Source organism: Ahaetulla prasina, chromosome 1 (assembly GCF_028640845.1).
Source record: "Ahaetulla prasina isolate Xishuangbanna chromosome 1, ASM2864084v1, whole genome shotgun sequence".
Lineage (NCBI taxonomy): Eukaryota > Metazoa > Chordata > Lepidosauria > Squamata > Colubridae > Ahaetulla > Ahaetulla prasina.
In genome coordinates this window covers 149,725,513-149,744,818 of record NC_080539.1, presented here as the reverse complement: position 1 = coordinate 149,744,818, position 19,306 = coordinate 149,725,513, and positions in this window count along the sequence as shown.

Below are 19,306 nucleotides of genomic sequence, written 5' to 3'. Positions count from 1 at the left end.
GATATTTAAAGTAGCATGCAGTTGAGACAAGAGATCCCGTCCCCACAGATTAGTATGTAGGGGCAGAATGAAAGGTCGAAGGAAAGCAGTGATAGAGGAGTGAGGGTAGATGCAGTCAACCAAGATGTGCTAACCTTAGCAGCCTGAGCCTCCACACCTTGAACAGTAGAAGCGTCAGAAAGAGGCCAGGAAGAGGGCCATTCAGCTGTGCGAATCACCGAAACATCCGCTCCAGTGTCAATAAGACCTGAGAAGGTGCGGCCGTTGAGGAGAATGGAAATTATTGGCTTGGCGTTTTGCACAGGCTGCTGGAGAGCAAAGAGAGAAGGATGATCAGGTGGAGGCAAGAGAATGAGAGTAGCAACAACAGTTTCAGCCTTCAGAGAAAAGCGATCACCGATCGCAGCCAGAGAAATGTTTTTTAAGGAGTCTGAATTATGCAGAAAAGGTGCAGCTATGACTCCTTCAAGAGTAAGAGAGGAATTAGGAAATAAGAGAAGAGGTACATCAGGGGGAATGGGATTCTGAAGAAGAACTTTCAAGGGCATGGTGAAGACAGAGCCAGGATCATCATATACAAAATCTACTGCTAGACGAACAGGAAAAGCAAGAGATGGATTAGAAGAAACAGCTTGCAAGTCAGCCTTTGAAGTGGGGCTGGCTGAACGCCCCAGAATTAGTTTCCCTGCGCAGCTTGAGAAGGATTCTGAGGACAATTGCGAGCCCAATGAAAGCCTTTACGGCAGCGCGGGCAAACAGTTTTGGCTTGTCATTAGTAGGTTGGGGAGGACTCTAGCGCTCCCGCTGAGCTCCTCCACCTCCGGGGAAACGACATTGACTCTTAAAATGACCAGGCTTCCCACAATTAAAACAATTGCCATGCTGAACAACAGGAAAAGCTTGAGTATTAGAGGAAGGGATAGAAGGAGTTATAGCGGCTGCAAGAGCAGACATTTTATGAGAAGTGGTTCCCACCACACGGCAAGCCTGTAAAAACTCAGCAAGAGTAACACCTGGTTTTCCAGTCAAGGGCTGAAGTACTTTTTTGCAATCTTCATTAGCATTTTCAAAAGCCAATTTTATCAAAAGTTCGTCTCGGGCAGTGTGATTTTGAATTTGCCTCTCAAGAGCCGTTTGAAGGCGGTTTATAAACGTGGCATAAGGCTCAGAGAGTTCTTGAATAATTTTTAGGAAAGTTTGAGAAGCCTTGCCATCCGCATCATCTACCTGTTTCAAGGCACCCATAGCGCAAAGGCGAATGATAGCAAAGGCACGGCGCGGGCAATTTTGCTGCTGGACCAAGGTTGTGAAAGGTCCAGTTCCTTTTATATGATCAGCCAAGACTGCTTGAGGCAAGCCTCGCATGATCTCAGCATCTACCAATTTATTATACTCAGAAGACCAGATAACAAATTGAGCAGGTGTTAATAACATGGAAAATAAGGACTTCCAATCATATAGTAACATTACAATATTGGTATCTATTAAGGAATCAAGCAATCCCATTACATACGGAGAAGAGGAAGTAACAGCTTCTTTTAAATTTTTAAGCACCCGTACATTGATGTTTTCATGTATCGGCTGTCCTCCTCCTGCTGGATTGAGGTTTAAAGGGTAAGCCGATATCGGGGGTTCAGTTCTTAGAGAAAGAGAAGAAAGGGCGACCAAGGCAGAAAGAGTGCCTGCAGCTATGTCTGTATCCTCCGGTGGGGGGGGAGACGCTGCAGAAGGAGAAAGAGCTGTGTCCGCAGGGGGAGCAGAGGCAGCTACAGAGACAGAAGAAGATTCATACGGAGGTGGAGAGACTTTTTCATCCGTAGTAGAAGAGAGCGGAGCAGGCGAATCAGTAGAAGGAGAATTAGGATAGAGGGTGCCAAGAGCAGCCGTAATGGCCCGCCAAGTCACTAGAATATCAGGCGGAGCTCGAGGGTGGTCATGGAGGAATTTTCCCAAGCGCGTCCAGGTAGCCTTCTTAAGAGTACCTTCCTCCGGGTAGGCAGGGCACTTTTCATGAACATAGGATAGAAAAGAGGTAAGAGATTTCTTAGAAAGAGGATAGACAGTGGTGCCATTAACTTTTTGCAAACAATTAGCCTTCTTCACCAGAGAGTAAAGCTCATTCCTATGCAATGATGAGACTTTCGAGTTCGAGGAGCCCATTACTTACGTGTGCACGTGTCGCATCCCGGACGGGTAAGCAATGAGGGTGAAGGTGACGCACCGCTAGACAACGATCGCGCCTCTGGACAACACAACAGGTCCGGACGAGCCCCCAGATGTTGCTGTTGGTCTGCAACACCTATTTGTTGTCCTAGGGTTCCTGTTAATGTTGTTCTGGGTTCCCAAGAGGAACGGGTCTCAGCCCTCGCTGAGACAATTTAGTGGGTCCTCGCAAGGACGAAAGAAGCCAAATAAAAGACTGTTGGAAAACAGTGGTTTGTAGAGAAATTTGAAAAGTAGGTAGAAATTCCTTGAAATGATCAGCAGCAAGTTCCAGCTCAGACCAATGATACATGCATACATGCATGAGAAATGGAAACATGCAATCTGTGTGTGTGTGTGGGGGGGGAGAGATGGAACAGATATGTTGATGGTCAATTGCAAGTCCCATCCATTTTATATGTGTGTCCATCATAAGCATCCCCAAATAGATAGGTTTGAATCATAGTGATGCTTCTAACCAACTTGCATTTTTTGACCCTCGCATGCCTGCTAGAAGCAATAGTTTTAAAGAAAATGATCAGAAACAACTTTACTCTCTAAGTACTATTTATATTATTTATCTAGTTGCATTATTGTCCATGTGTTGTTCAAACACGATTTGTGGAGGGGGAGGGGTTGCAAAAGTTGTTTGTCTCTGAAAAGCATCTTGTCCTTCATTTCTGGGCTCCCTTTCAAAATTGCGGATATTACAAGGCAAAGATTTGCCAGGACTAAAGTTCCACTACATTACATTCCAATTTACATTTCATGATGAATTTTATCATCTGATAGTAGCCAAAGACTGAAATCTGAACATCACCACTGCGAATCCTGTTTTATGATATACACTGAACTTTACAGGATATATAATCATTTTATTGCATAATCATTTGGATTTTATGATTTCAAACTGTGAGCAAATGCTGTAGCTATAATTCATTATTTCAGCACTCAGTCCAAAGTTCTCCCTCTGCGTTGCTCTGCCAATGCCACACTGCAGTTTTTACTAAAATCTCTCTTGTAAATTTCAATCTTGAAGTCACTGTCATGTAACAGATGGGAGTTTAATTGCCTATCTTAAGTGGTACTTCAATATGTTCTCTGAGGTTTTTTTATAAAAAAAAACGTATTTAGGAAAAGGGGGGGGGAAACCCTCAAAGTATAATAATTGGGAAATGTAGACTATTCCCATATCCCGTCCACTTCCCTTTAAAGTTAGTCCACAATCACAATCGTTTAACTTCTGCTGGTTTTGGAACATTGGAAATATGCAGAGAACACTCTGAGCCAATGAATGCTCCTTCCAGCTTACCAATAAGAGAGTGCAAAGACAGAATTCAATCAGTACTAACCAAAGTTTGTGCACAAAAGGGAAGGAAATAAATTGCTAAGAGTTCTCCCTCCTTCTTTCCCATCCATATATTCAGTCCACGTGATGTCGATTCATTCAAATGACCATTTGGTGAGGACTTCAGTGGCTACGATGAAGCCAAATTTATCTTGTTGGTTGACTTGGCTTCAAGCTATATAATAAATACCAAATATCTGCAGAATAAGATTGTATCCAGTCACAATATAGTTGAAGGATGAACAGCCAGAGCTGGTATGGATCACTGAAACCTGAAAATGTGAAGATGTTTGTAGCTTTGACCGAAAATTGCCTAGTAAGGTTTCAGGTTGCCCAGGAGACGATATGAAAGTCAAGAACAAAAGTTAAAACAATTGTTCTCTGCTGGTGATGCGCATCAAATAGAGGATCCTAGGTGAAGCACTTTATATAGATCCATTGTTGTGAAGATTCAAATCTAGGCATGGGAGGAGATTACCTCTGATAGAGGACCTAGCAGGGGGATCCTCCTGATATTTTTATACTATCAACCATAGCTTAGACCTTTTTGTCAGCTGCTAAATTCTATCTACTATCAGTGGACATTCAAGCAGTCATAATGGGCAAAGAGCAGTCAAACTCATGGTTGCTCCAATGTAAGGTGCCATAGAGTTGGACCAGGTAAGGGACAGATTGTCATGGAGAAAATCTATCAGTGTGGTTGCTAAGGGCAACAACAACTTGATGCCACATCATCATCATTAATCAGAATGTTAGTGGGCAAGGATGATTATTGTAATATAATACCATTCTCTGCTGGCTTCTATGATGATGAACAGGTTTCAAAGTCCAACTCAGTGTGCTGCCTTGATCTCAAAACCTTTTATGAATTTGGCTCCAGAAAACCTTAGGGACGATCTCCCTCAGGTAGAATCTGCAGGAAAGGAATGTAAGGGGACATTGGCCCAAAGGGTAGCTCCTCAGTGCTGGTTGTGAATACGTTCCCTCTGGAGTGTTTTGGCACACACTCTTTCTTGATTTTCCACAAAGCTGTGAAGATTGTTATGCTTAAATGAGCACTTGGAGCTTGACTTTTCAGTACTGCTTGATTTGTGTACTGTTCATATGAAAATTTTATGGTCACTGGGCTGCTTTTTTTATAGAAGTTGTTTTTATAACATGAGATTGTTTGGTTTATTGAATTTTTAATCTGATTATTGTAAACCAGCCAGAGTATAGGAAAACAAATACACACTGATTATTCATCACTGAGGAAAAGACAAAGGCAGCATCAAGAAACAGGACATGGCATGCATAAAAAATGATATTTGTGTTTTCATGTCTAGACATACATTTAGAAGTATTGACTCTCCGTTAAACAGCAGAGTCTCTTATGACCCATAAGGGATTTAACAATCCTATTCTTCTTGCTTTAGCTTTAGTGAAACACAAGTGACAGAATAGAATAGAATAGAACAGAATAGAATAGAATAGAATAGAATTTTATTGGCCAAGTGTGATTGGACACACAAGGAATTTGTTTTGGTGCATATGCTCTCAGTGTACATAAAAGAAAAGATACCTTCATCAAGGTACAACATTTACAACACAAATGATGGTCAATATATCAATATAAATCATAAGGATTGCCAGCAACAAAGTTACAGTCATAAGTAGAAAGAGATTGGTGATGGGAACAATGAGAAGATTAATAGTAGTGCAGATTTAATAAATAGTTTGACAGTGTTGAGGGAATTATTTGTTTAGCAGAGTGATGGCCTTTGGGAAAAAATTGTTCTTGTGTCTAGTTGTTCTGGTGTGCAGTGCTCTATAGCGTCGTTTTGAGGGTAGGAATTGAAACAGTTTATGTCCTGGATGTGAGGGATCTGTAAATATTTTCACAGCCCTCTTCTTGGTTCGTGCAGTATACAGGTCCTCAATGGAAGGCAGGTTGGTAGCAATTATTTTTTCTGCAGTTCTAATTATCCTCTGAAGTCTGTGTCTTTCTTGTTGGGTTGCAGAACCAAACCAGACAGTTATAGAGGTGCAAATGAAAGACTCAATAATTCCTTTGTAGAACTGGATCAGTAGTGAGCAAAAGACCAAGATGGCAGGTATGGCCATAGGAAAGAAAGCCATTCCTTTTTACAAGCATAACTCATCGATGAACTATGAGTTGGGCTTCATTTGGATGGTCAACCCACCTTCTTGGCATTTGCCTCCCTCTCACAGGTGCCCCTGATGAGATGCATGGGAAAGGCAGAAGGCTATAGTGGTCCAAAAAGTCAAGATGCCACACGCAACTGGACAATTAAAGTCTTGCAATGCACTTTAAAAAGACAGTGATTTGATTGGGCAGGCACATCCATTGTCTTGACTTTTTTTGACTTTACAAACCTCTGGACAGAAAAACAGAAGAGCTGGCATTTAGATTGCCAGAGAACTGGATTCATGTCCCTATATTAATGCAACATGGCCCGGATTTAATGGTTAGCAGCATTTGCAAGGTACAAGCAAGTACGGTAGAGGTCCACTTGCAAGACTTGTGAGATGGAATTTTTGTTGTGCTGGATTAAGTTGAAGATTATGGATATAAGTCACATCTTCAAGAACATTCTGAATGCATAATATTCCTTTTCATTCATTTAAGCATTCCTCTCTCTCTCTCTCTCTCTCACTGCATCTTTACAGCAGACTATTCACATCCTTTGCAGCAATGTTGAAACTTGAATTTTTTTTTTCTAAAACAGCTGTACAATTTATTTCTAAGGTCCTACCCTTGCCTTGGTCTAATCTAACCAAAACACATCCCCAAATCAAACCTGTAGAGCTGCTCTATGATCAAATTAGTAGAAACGGCAAAATAGGAAATATTACAACCCCCTTTTAACAGGATGGTCTAGGGTAGAAACTGTGTGTGTGTGTGTGTGTGTGTGTGTGTGTGTGTGTGTGTCTGTGTGTCTGTGTGTGTCTGTGTGTGTGTGTGTGCCTGAGGATGCATCTCAATTCTGAATAAACCGTAAGTGTCTCCAGGGCAGCAAAGTTCAATGATGTACAACACTTGACAAGTACAATTCAATTTAAGGAGATGAGAGAGAGAGAAACCAGATCTCTGCCTGGGAAGCCTGTAATCAAGGAGGATAGTGAAGGAATATATTCAAGTGCCCCAATTCCAAGAGGATAACCTGAGCCAAATTATTTGTCAATGTCCTCGTTCACCTAACACTAAGGCAGGGGGCTTTTCTGATGCCATGATGTATCGCACAAGGAAAAGAGTAATGATGTTTAAGAACAATTAAGGCCAAACTCCTCCAGTTTGGTAAGTTTAAAAGGTCTGGATTATGAATTTATTGAATAAAGTTACTGCTTTTACATATACTAAAAAGCTTCAGGAGGACATCTTTTTCCTCCTATTACCCTGTTTCCCTGAAAATAAGACATCCCCTGAAAATAAGCCGAATCAGGCTTTTGAGCGCATGTGCGAAAATAAGCCCTCCCCAAAAATATTTAACCGCATGCGCAGCTGGTCCCCGCCATTTCCTCTGGTTAGGGTTAGTGAGACAGAGCTGGAGATCAGATAAGACAACAAGAGGAGCCCTATCTTGCTCCACGTACCCCAAAATAATAAGACCTTCCTGAAAATAAGGCCAAGTGCTTAATCAGGGCTCAAAAAAATATAAGACAGAGTCTTATTTTCGGGAAAACATGGTAGTCAAAAAAGGAAGGAAACATATTCAACAGGAAAAATAATTTGTATTGTTTTTGATTTTTTTTAAAAGTGGGTATTGTTGGCCTTTAGGAGCTTTAGGGAGGGAATATGTTTGCCAGTATCTGGAAAATATTTTAATGTTACTGGAAGTGTTATAAAAGTGGACATCAGTAGCTTGGTAAAACTCCCAGATGATCTGTCCATGTATTAGTATTGTATTAGTATTGCAGAAAAGAATCAAAACATAGGACAATTCTAAAATACACCGATTTTCTGCTCTGTCAAAAAAAAAAGTGTGGGGAGTTGCTACAGTAGCCAATTTGGTAATATGTGGAGCTGCAGCACTTCAGATTCGAAGACAAAAAGCTGCTTTGGTGACTGTTGTGGTTTTGGGGACACAATAGTCCTTCTGCTCTGTCCCCCTCTGCAGTCCGGGAGACACGAGCGATGACTTAATTAGCCGGCAACTATCAGCTCTGGCAGCAAACTAGCGAGCATCTGCCAAGTGTCTCTGTTATCTCCCTTGATGCCGATGAGTCAACAAACAGTACTTCAGCTCTATTCAAGCAGTTGATTTGCCTGCTACAAAGAGGCATAGCAGCCCTTGCTGCTTTTATATCCTGTGGGGTGTGGCTCCATGACTCAGCACTTCCTAGGCCTGCCCCACCCCTGCTTCTGTTGTTCCCGCCTCTCCTGCCTAAGAAACCTAGGGTCCAGCCAGGCCTGATTGCCATCAGCCAGGTCTGGAGGCGTGACCAGGGTGGGGGGAAGAGTCAGAGGACAGAGGCCTCGTTATCTCCTCCACCTGGCTTGCCTCTGGCTCCTGGAGCTGAGCCAGGGAAGCTGGTGCTCCAGAGGTAAGTCCTGATGGCCCTTCCCCCTCACTTTCCAAGTCACTTTCTGGCAGGGGGCCTGGCTCGGGGGGCGCAGACACAACACCTTCTCTACAATGCTTGAGAGACACTGCACCTTTTCCTACGATTGTGCAGCTGTCGTTCCTGCCTCACAATTCCAGGAAATGGGGTGCTTGGATTAGAGACTGAAACTACAGTGGTCCTCTTTTAGCCACCACAATTGGGACCCTCAACATGGTCTGCAAGCGAAGCGGCTGCTAAATGAAACTTCAACGGTGCCTATGATCTTGTTTAAACTTTCTTTTGTTTTACAGGCCTGCAAGGATCGTTAAGTGTGAGCCCTGGTCACAAAGTTATTTTTTCATCACTGCACTAATTTGAACGGTCACTGTATGAGGCAGTCACTAAATGAGGACTACCTGTATATGCCAGGAGGTCCATGGCATAACTTCAAAATAGCAGGCATGAGTGGGCAAAGTCTGGCCTCTTTTTATCTGGCACACACATTAAAAGAATGGGACTTTGATTGTTCAGTTACAACTGCCATCCCTAACTTCATACAACCCCCTGCCCAACAGCACCATTTTGCCTTCAGATCAGAGGTATGTTTCAGCAGGTTCTGACCAGTTCTGGAGAACCGGTAGCAGAAATTTTGAGTAGTTCAGAGAACCAGTAGTAAAAATTCTGACTGGCTCCACCCCCATCTATTCTCTGCCTCCTGAGTCCCAGCTGATTGGGAGGAAATGGGGATTTTACAGTATTCCCTTGCCACGCCCACCAAGCCACGCTCACAAAGCCACACCCACAGAACCAATAGTAAAAAAATTTGAAACCCACCACTGCTTCAGATGTGAAGATGTGGATCACTGCATCTCATCACTGTCTTGTTTTGTTGGGTATGCTTTCTTGACTTATTTATAAACTAACAATAAAAGCAGGATAAATAAATATTGCTCAGACATGCATGTCCTCCTTTATTTTATTTTTATTCCTTTTTACTACTGTATAATTAAAAATATGTAATCAGACAGACTTCCAAATTGAATAAATAAGTAAGTAAAATAAAAACATTCCATGATAATATTCTCATTTTGAAAACTTTCTTTTCCTCCTTCTACCTTTGAATATCAACAATTGGGTGTTGTTTTGTTAATTTATCTGTGGCAATTCCAATTATTGTCTCGAGATGTCTGATCTTATATTGGCTCTTGGGCCTTTCCTAAACATTTCTTCTCTGCAGCCAATATTTGGATCAATTCATAGGTTAGTGATACATGTTATCAAAGATGTCTTGAAAATATGCTGATGCAGCTGTTCCTTTTCTGGCATCTCGGAATCATTAGGATTCTGCTTGAGAAAGCCCCAAACATTTAGAAATGGATTGTGTTGAGCTTTCACTTTTAGTGAGTGCCCAAAAGACCCATTTTTCTTTCAGGCAATTAAGTTTGCAGTTATGTTTGCCTTTAAGAAAACACGAAATGACATTTCTTCCTGATTGCTTTATATTAAACCATTCCCTCCACTAAACACATTTCTGCATCAAACCAGTACATGCCTGTTATGCATTTTATAGGCTCTTATAAAAATGTCAGAACAAATTATACAAATCCTGTCAGTTCCCCAAGGCAGTTTTGTTACTGGCAATGTTTAACTTTCTTATGCAGTGATGTCCCACCAGGAGATTGTGCAGAAGCCTCCCTTATGAGCCTCAGAAGTCACTGCTATGAATAAGGGGAATGCGCAGTACACTTCGGTTCCTCGATTTTCCACAGGCTGCAATACAGCGTAATGGAGGGAAAAGTGTTGAATTTTAACTGGAAACTGAGGTTCAGTCCCCATGAAAAGGAAGATCAATTTGACCCACTTGGTTTCTCTTTTTGAAAGCTGCCCTCAGTTTCTCCAACTGGAGAAAGATCTCCAAGAATTAAAGTCTCAACTTACTTTGTTAGAGTACTATGGTGGAAAGGAAGGGAGATATTCTTTCCAAAAGAAGATGGCTTACACTCCCAGAGGTGTGTGTGTGTGTATACACGCACACATGCACACACAGTCCTTGAGTTACAATCACCATTGAACCCAAAACTGATGTTGCTAAGTGAAACATTTGTTAAGTGAGTTTGTGACTTTTCTTGCCACAGTTGGTAAGTGAATGATTACATTTGTTAAATTAGTAACATAGTTGTTAAGTGAATCTGGATTCCCCATTGACATTGGTTATCAGAAGGTCACAAAAGCTGATCACATGACTCTGGGACATTGCAACTGTCATAAATATGAATCAATTGCCAAGGGTCTGAATTTTGATCACATGACCATGGGGATAAAGCAATGATAGTTGTGTGTGTGTATATGTGTGTATGTGTACATTAGTAAATGAGTCCTTCAGGAGAAGGGCGGTATACAAATTTAATAAATAAATATAAAATAACATAAGCATCTAAACACCTGAAAGGGAGATGAATTTAAAACTTTCAACATACCTGTCTTGTCATTCTTAGTAAGTCTAAGAAAGTTCTCCCCATATAAAATAAATTATTTGAGGGGAAAAAATTCTTTCACATTGACTGGAATAGATCATCCTAACCCTAACTCTAACTCTAGAAATTCATCAATCAATCAATTTTAATCAAAATTGGAAATGATTACTTCAGACATGGAACATTTTTAGTTTCTCAGTATTTTGTATAGCTGTACCTAGTTTTTTTTTTTATTTGTCACAACAATATATGTAGGAATCATACAAAAGATTATATAGTATATAAACATATATGGGTAAATATAAGGAGGTATAAGCATATATATAGAAAGAAGAAAAGAAAAACAATAGGACAGGAACGGTAGGCACGTTTGTGCGCTTATGCACACCCCTTATGGTCCTCTTAGGAATGGGGTGAGGTCAATAGTAGAAAGTTTTTGGATAAAGCTTTTAGGATTATGGGAAGAGACCACAGAGTCAGGTAAAGTGTTCCAAGCACTGATGATTCTGTTACAGAAATCATATTTTCTGCAATCTAGATTAAAGCGGTTGACATTAAGTTTAAATCTATTAGTTGCTCTAGTATTATTGCAATTAAAGATGAAGTAGTCTTTAACCGGAAGGACATTACAATACATGATTCTGTGAGTTAAGCTTAGGTCTTGTCAAAGGCGACGGAGTTCCAAGTTTTCTAAGCCTCGGATTTCAAGTCTGGTGGGATAGGGTATTCTATTGTTTTCAGAGGAATGGAGAACTCTTCTTGTAAAATATTTCTGGACATGTTCAATTGTATTGATGTCAGAGATGTGGTGAGGGTTCCAAACAGGCGAGCTGTATTCTAGAATTGGTCTAGCAAATGTTTTATATGTTCTGGTTAATAGTGTGGTGTTTTTGGAAAAGAAACTGCGCAAGATTAGGTTTACAACTCTTAGAGCTTTTTTTGCTATGTAATTGCAGTGGGCTTTGGCACTTAGATCATTTGACATGAAAACTCCAAGTTTTTATAATTTTATATAGTTTTATAGTTGTTCAATTTCATTTTTGCTTCAGAATTGTTCCTCACAAATGCAGTTCTAAATTTGGTGAATTTATAATATATTTATTCTTATTCATATTGACTGGGAATTTTAGCAAATGCAACTCCAGGGTATCTGAAATATTGTACATTAGCCATTTTGACATTGTTACCAAAAATAATAAAATATATCAACAAAACCCATAAAATGTTGCTATTATATTATTGTAATAACAATCATGAATAAAACAAAGATTGGATAGTAATTTTAAAAATAAATTTACATGTTTTAGTATATATCTAATTCTAATCCTAAAAAAATAAATATAATGTAAATATCCAGTCAATATTTCTGTCCTAAAAATACTTTTCTCTAGATAGAAGTATTCTGTTTGTCATTACTTTATGAATATAATTAAGAAACAAAGATCAAATATTGACAAAATAATCCCTAACTAAAGGATTCTTCAAGACTTCGAAATTTGATTTCCCAGATGTACTTTAGGTTTGTAGTATTTTACTAAATAGTAAATCTGGCAACTGTTAAATTCTTTATGTACTACAAATGCTTCTATGACACTATGTTGAATTATTTTTTTTATATTGGACCCTTTTATAAGTCTTTAGGAAAATGGACAATAAAACTAGCAATAAAATTAATTACCAAGATTACAATGTGTTGCCAATTTTTCAAATTCCTTCATAAAATAACAACATTTAGTAGCTAAATAAACCCTGCCACCAGATGTAGTAATATGTCAATATTTATTTATTTGTGAAATTTATCCTGGCCTCAACCCTAATGGGTTCTAGGCAGTTTACAAATATTAAAAATATGTAAGATAAAGATATACACTGACATTGAAATTATTATACCAAGTATAGGAACCACTGATTTCATTGTCTGTCCAAAAACCTTCCAGAGGCCCATGTTAATGGTTCCCTCTCCTGCCCTTCCTCTCTGGCTCTTAAGTAGGCCTACCTGGGTTATCTAGGCAGAATCAATCTAGAAAAGGTTGTCTCTTTGATATCCAGGCTCTAATAAATGTAGGGCTTTACAGGTAACAACCAGCACTTGGAACTGCAGTTGGACATACAATGGCAACCCGAGGAACTCTTGCAACAATGATATCCTTTAGTAATGGATTATTTTGTCAGTGCTGCTCAGACCTGTGATTCTGAGCTTTCCCTAAGGGTGTGAAGGTGTAACTGTGATTACCAAAAACTATAGTCCTTCTTTCAGATTCTCAGGGAATATTGCAAGATGCCACTCCGTAGATTCAGCAGCTCCGCACCTGGAGTGAATGAGATAAATTATATCCACAAAATGTAAACAATCGCAGTTTAGTACATGTGCTTCTTCCACCCAGTGCCTAATATGATTTGATGCACTCAAAATGCTTTTATTTATTTATTATTTTTACAAATAATCCAAGGCTACAAACATTTCCAACATATCCTACTCCTATGTTCCCCACAACAACAATCCTGTGAGGAGGGCTGGGCTGAGTCACCCGGCAGGTTTTCATGGCAAGGACTTGAACTCACAGTCTTCTGTTTTCTAGCCTAGTGCCGTAACACAAACAGGGTAACTGGCCAACATGCCACAGAAGTAATGAGAGCAACGAAATTTTAAATAAGGATTTTTGATATCAAAATTTGCCATAGCGGATTGCCAATTCAGTATAAATTTAGCATGTATACATTAAATGTTTGCTAACTTAAGTTTTGACGAAGGCCTACCCCAAGAGAGGTCTAGCTCCTTCAAACAGTAATATCACACCGTGGGCCACATCTTTTGCAAGTAAACTACTGAATTTTAATTTCCTTCTACAAAGAGTATGAAAATGATGTTTTTGTGATAACACTCTTAATACAACTTTTACTTCAGACACAGCCTTTTTTCTGCTTCCTTTTCTTGTTAGATGATTTTTCTTTTTTTAAAAAATGCACTTGTTTAGAAGTTGCTTCTTTAAGGGGTTTTGTGATTGTTGGCACATTACCAACTCAATAATGGCTACATTTGAGGCTTAATTAGTATCATGAAGGCATTCGGAAAATAAAATGTGCAGTGTGTATGTTCAAAAGCAATGATCGTTAGGAACAACTACTTAATGAGTTGGGAAAATTTCAGTAACACTCTCAAGAAAAATTAAGGCTTGCTGGCAGCAGGTAATGTTTATTTCATTCAAATGGATACTAGCTCTTCTAAATAAATTCTGTTCCAAATTCAGGCCTGAAATATTAGGAAAAATATTAGTTGCAACAAACACAAATCATTGTATTATGTTAACAGTAAAACCCAATATTAGTTTAGTGTCAGATGCTGAAAGACAGCTAAAAGAGGTGAGCTTTGTGCATATGTCTTTGGAACTTTCAAAATGGTTTCAAGTTTCTAAACTCTATGCACAATTTCATCATCATCATCAATATCATCTCAAGCCTCCTCTTCTAAATTACTGATGGTCACTTTGCAGCCAAACTCAAAAAGAAAAACAGGAATTTAGAGACCTTTTGGGGAATTACATTTTTGAAACAAAACAGACCCCCAGCTTGGCAGCCTACAATACCTTCTTGGCATCCACTAAGTCCAACCTAATTTTGTATTATTATTATTATTACTTTTATTCATTAAACATGAAATTCAGTCAACTGAACATTTAAAAATGTGTCACAAATACGACTGACTGGTGCTAATGGTTGATACGGGTTTCTGCCAGCGTCCCTCAACCAAGTATATGATGTTCTGAGTAGTACAGTATTTTGCAGTTCCACTGGTGTTATTGCAGAAAGCTGCAATTTCTTGATGTCTTTTGTAAAATTCTTGGACATGGTACCAAGTGCCCCAATGACAATGGGTATCACTGTTACATATTTCACCCATAACTGTGTAGTTTCGATGGTCAGGACACGATATTTCATGATTTTTTTCCAGTTCTTTTTCTTCGACTATGGCGTCTCCTGGTACAGCAATATCAATCAACTGTACACTTCAGCCTTCGATAACCATGATATCTGGCATGTTGTGTTCCAAATGACAATCTATCAGTATTCAAAAGTCCCACAAGATCTTCACCATCTCAGTTTCAACAACTTTTTCCACTTTATGTTCCCATGACTTATCAGATACAGGTAAGGCGTATTTTACATAATAACCAGTGGATTAATTTAGCAACTCAATCATATCTAGCTTTGTAATCAGTTTCCGCAATTTTGCTACACTCACATATTAAGTGTGAAAGTTTCAACTTTGTCATTGCAGAGTTGGCAGTTTGGATTGTCAGTGGTTTTTTGTATCTTCGCTTTCATGGCATAGTTTGTAGTGCTTGTTCTTGAGAGCAAATATTAAACCTTCTGTTTCTTTCTTGATGGTTCTTCTCTTAAGCCATGCCCATGTCAAGTTGTTTTCACATTTTCCTTCAATGTTTTTCAAGTGCTGTCCATGCAAAGCTTTGGTTTTCCATCCATTTCCATCCATTATTATTATTTAGATTCCTGTAGTTAAGAATGAAATAGATGAGTAACATCCTACTTCCAAGAATGCTTTTGAATTTCACATTTATACAGGATGAGGTTTTAGAAAACAAAAATTGTACTTGGGAAACTGCAGCTCATTATGATTGTTTGGAAGTGTGCATGCTTGTTCAAGAAAGCAGACTTCCTTACACAGCTGAAGGAGGAAAACAATCACAATGTGCCTGCCCTTTCGTTCATCTACCGAAAAAAGGTAAACCTGTGAGAAAATGTAGTTGTATCATACAACCTTAGCAACTTTTGGGAAGTCTCTGCCTTGTTACTTTTCAGTAAAGAGATCTTGGATTAGCTTGGATTGGGATCATATGACTGAGGGTGAAATCTGGTGGAAGAGAAATCGTAACTTCTGCTCTATCAGTTCTCTGAATGCCTTGCAAATGAATTTTATGCTGTTTTTGGTTTAGTTTGTAGAATTATCTCAAACTCAGAAAACCAATGCTTTAAAAATTTATTTATTTATTTATTTATTTATTTTGTCACAACAATATATATAAGTATCATACAAAAAGATTATATAGTATATAAACGTATATATGAGTAAATATTAGGAGGTATAAGCATATATATATTTAGGAAGAAGAAAAGAAAAACAATAGGACAGGAATGGTAGGCATGTTTGTGCTCTTATGCACGCCCCTTATGGTCCTCTTAGGAATGGGGTGAGGTCAATAGTAGAAAGTTTTTGGTTAAAGCTTTTAGGATTTTGAGAAGAGACCACAGAGTCAGGTAAAGTATTCCAAGCACTGATGATTCTGTTACAGAAGTCATATTTTCTGCAATCTAGATTAAAGCGGTTGACATTAAGTTTAAATCTGTTGGTTGCTCTTGTATTATTGCAATTGAAGCTGAAGTAGTCTTTAACAGGAAGGACATTACAATAGATGATTCTATGAGTTAAACTTAGGTCTTGTTGAAGGCGACGGAGTTCTAAGTTTTCTAAGCCTAGGATTTCAAGTCTGGTGGGATAAGGTATTTTGTTGTTTTCAGAGGAATGGAGAACTCTTCTTGTAAAATATTTCTGGACACGTTCAATTGTATTGATGTCAGAGATGTGAGGGTTCCAGACAGGCGAGCTGTATTCTAGAATTGGTCTAGCAAATGTTTTATATGCTCTGGTTAGTAGTGTAGTGTTTTTGGAAAAAAAGCTACGCAAGATTAGGTTGACAACACTTAGAGCCTTTTTTGCTATGTAGTTGCAGTGGGCTTTGACACTTAGATCATTTGATATAAAAACTCCAAGGTCTTTAACGGGATGGGGGTCATCTGTAAGGTAATGTCCATCAAGTATGTACTTAGTGTTTGGGTTTTATTGTTTTTAATTTTGTTTTTAAAATGTTTTAATTTTTTTTAAAAAATTTAAAATTTTTAAAATTTTGTTTTTAAAATGTCTTAATTGTTTTTAATTTTGCAAAAACCAACCAGGAGCATTGCAGACTCTTGCCTTGGGATTACTACAGACGGACATGGAGCCCAGTAGATAAAGGTCCCAAAAGATTTGGATTTACAAAGCGAGTCTGATGCTTCTTCTTTCCCTTTGTATCCTACAGCGAAGAAAAAGAGACGTCTGTCTTTCAGCAATGACCGTTCTCCTGAGCAAAGTGCTACCCCCAGAGGTTGGCATTGGATCCCAAAAATTATTTATGGGTCATCAAGCCTTTTGAGAAAATAGGAGCCTGATCTGGTTTATCCTGATACTGACAGTCAGAATTTTTTTTCTTGAACTGTATCCTAACAAAAGCTCAATAAGAACAATATAGCTAAATTAATCAGTGATGCAGTTACTTTGAATTGTTTCATAGGTGTCAAGGAGCAGAGAGATGACCTTGGAAAAGATATGCAGAGACTGTTAGTAAAACATGAGTCCAGTCTAGGAAGGCAAAAAAAAAAGTGTGAGAAAGAAACTCAAGACTGCTTCACCTTGCAAGAAAGATACTTAAAGGAATGGACAAAATGGATTGACTATATTCAAAGTAGATATCAGACTAAGAGTTATCAGACTGCTTTTGAATGATTATGATTTTTGATTGTTTTCGGGGGAAGTTAGGAACTGATGAGAATTGTAGGAGTATAATTAAGTTGGGACGAAAATTTTTTAGCATATGTTTGTTTTATTTTTAACTATACCTTGTGCTCGTTCCGGGAAGTTTGGGGGGGAGGGGGGTTGTGAAGGGAGGGGGGAGGGGAGGTGGGGGGAAAGGGGGGGAAAATTTTCTGTAAAACTTTTTGAATTAAAAAAAAAAGACTGCTTCACCTTGACTTTCTTGATTATAAGAGAGTGAGAGAAGGGGAAGCATTGTCAGGTTTTCAGTATCTGCTGTTACAGCCTTGATCAATGGACCAGAATTCTACAATATCTCCTATTATATGTAGCAAGCTTATTCTAGAAGAAGAGGGTCTCTATATAAATGGGTTACAATGATCTGGAGTGCCTCATTGATTTAGATGTTAAACATAGTGCCCCAAATTATGCACAAGCCATCTTTGTAGCTTTTCTATTGCATTTGTTTGCACACTTAAAAAAACCCAATTCCTCCCAGAATACTGATGTCTATTAGAAAAGCTCCAAGGGATCACATACACATAAAGGCTTTTCCATACCCGGGAGTCAGTTCCTGTGTTAGAAATGTAGAAGGAGCTTTTCGCAACCCTCTAACTTCCTGTACGGCTTTTTACAAGCCCTGGGCTTCATTTTCACCCTTCACTGATTTAATTCTCCATGCTGGGCAGCCAGGCAAGCTTCCATTCTTCCAGAAAGATGGTCTTATTTCATTTCCCTCTTCACCTTGCAAAGATCAGCTGTAAAACAAGGAACAAAACAGGGCTTATGCCCTTTCCTCCCACCAATCCTGGTTACTGATTACCCAAGATTTATAATGTATTTACAAGAAGCAGAAGGGGAGGGGAAGAGGCTTTTAATTTCTTTCTGTCAAAAGGATGATTGTAAAGGCATAGTTTCCTCACTCGCTGCCACAACCTTTTCCAAAGGACTTTCTTAGCTAACAATTGGATGTGCCAGCACATATTTATACCTTGCACAAAAAAAAGGAGGAGCGATCTGCAGAGGGACGGCTGGTATATAGTTGGTCCTGGTGGGATCTACCTACAGAAGAAACAAAGTGAGTCGGATTCTATGATGGTGATCGTACAGACAGCTCATCTACCAAGCCGTGGTGTTTTTTATCTACTACAGAAAGCCAGGGCAGGGCTTGGAGACATTCATGCAAAAAAAGGCCTCAGGCCCTTCCTGATTTATAGCATCTTACAACATCATCCAGCCATTGCTGTGTTAATAGAAATCCTGTCTTCGTTACTGATATATCGCCACAGCGATGGCCGGATGACGCTATAAGACTCTATAAATCATGGCTGTGGAAATGGCCTCAGTGTCTTATGGTTTATGAACTCACTGGGAATGGGGAAAATGAAGACAGAAATTGATTTCTAGGAGTCAAGGGGACTGAATGGCATGAGAAGGAACATTAGTCATCACGGCATTTCTCAGTCAATCCGAATAATGTGAAAGTATTCATGTGACTTTTTAATTTGCTCCTTCAAACAATGGAAACCAGATCTTTCTTTTTTTATAAAAAAAAAAGCTCCTCCTTTGCCAGGGAACTCTTTTGCCAGTGATTGATCAGTCAATCCCTCCCCGAAAAGGTCAACATTTGTATTAATTGACTGATCCATAAGGTATGGGAGAAAAAAAAATCTTGGACAGCAAAACAAAGAAGCATTTCCTGAACTAGGCATATAAAATAAAAGAATCACCCACTAAGTATCTCGCGCCGTCTCTCTCTTGCAATGTCATGTGCCTTTGTTACATCACTAACACTATGAAAATGAAGGTTCCCATAATGGACTGAGATATTCTAATATAGCGGAGGGTAATTTTGGTCCTTGCTCTCATTTCCTGGGGTCTTCAGACTAATGTCAAGAGCTCTCTCTAAATTAGCAGTTCAGGCTGGTAAGAGCTGTTTGGTCTTTCCTTGGTAACCTTCTACCGGTAAATGTTTTCTAAGGTCAAACACATTTTTCCCCCCAAGATGTATTATCAGGAGAACCCATAACCCGGAAAAATCACCAGACACTTGTCAATGAATGAGGGGTTCTTGAGATGCCCGTTTTTATCTCCTCTTTACTGTGGAGAAAACAGAGTACAGGTAGTCCTTGACTTACAGCCACTCGTTTA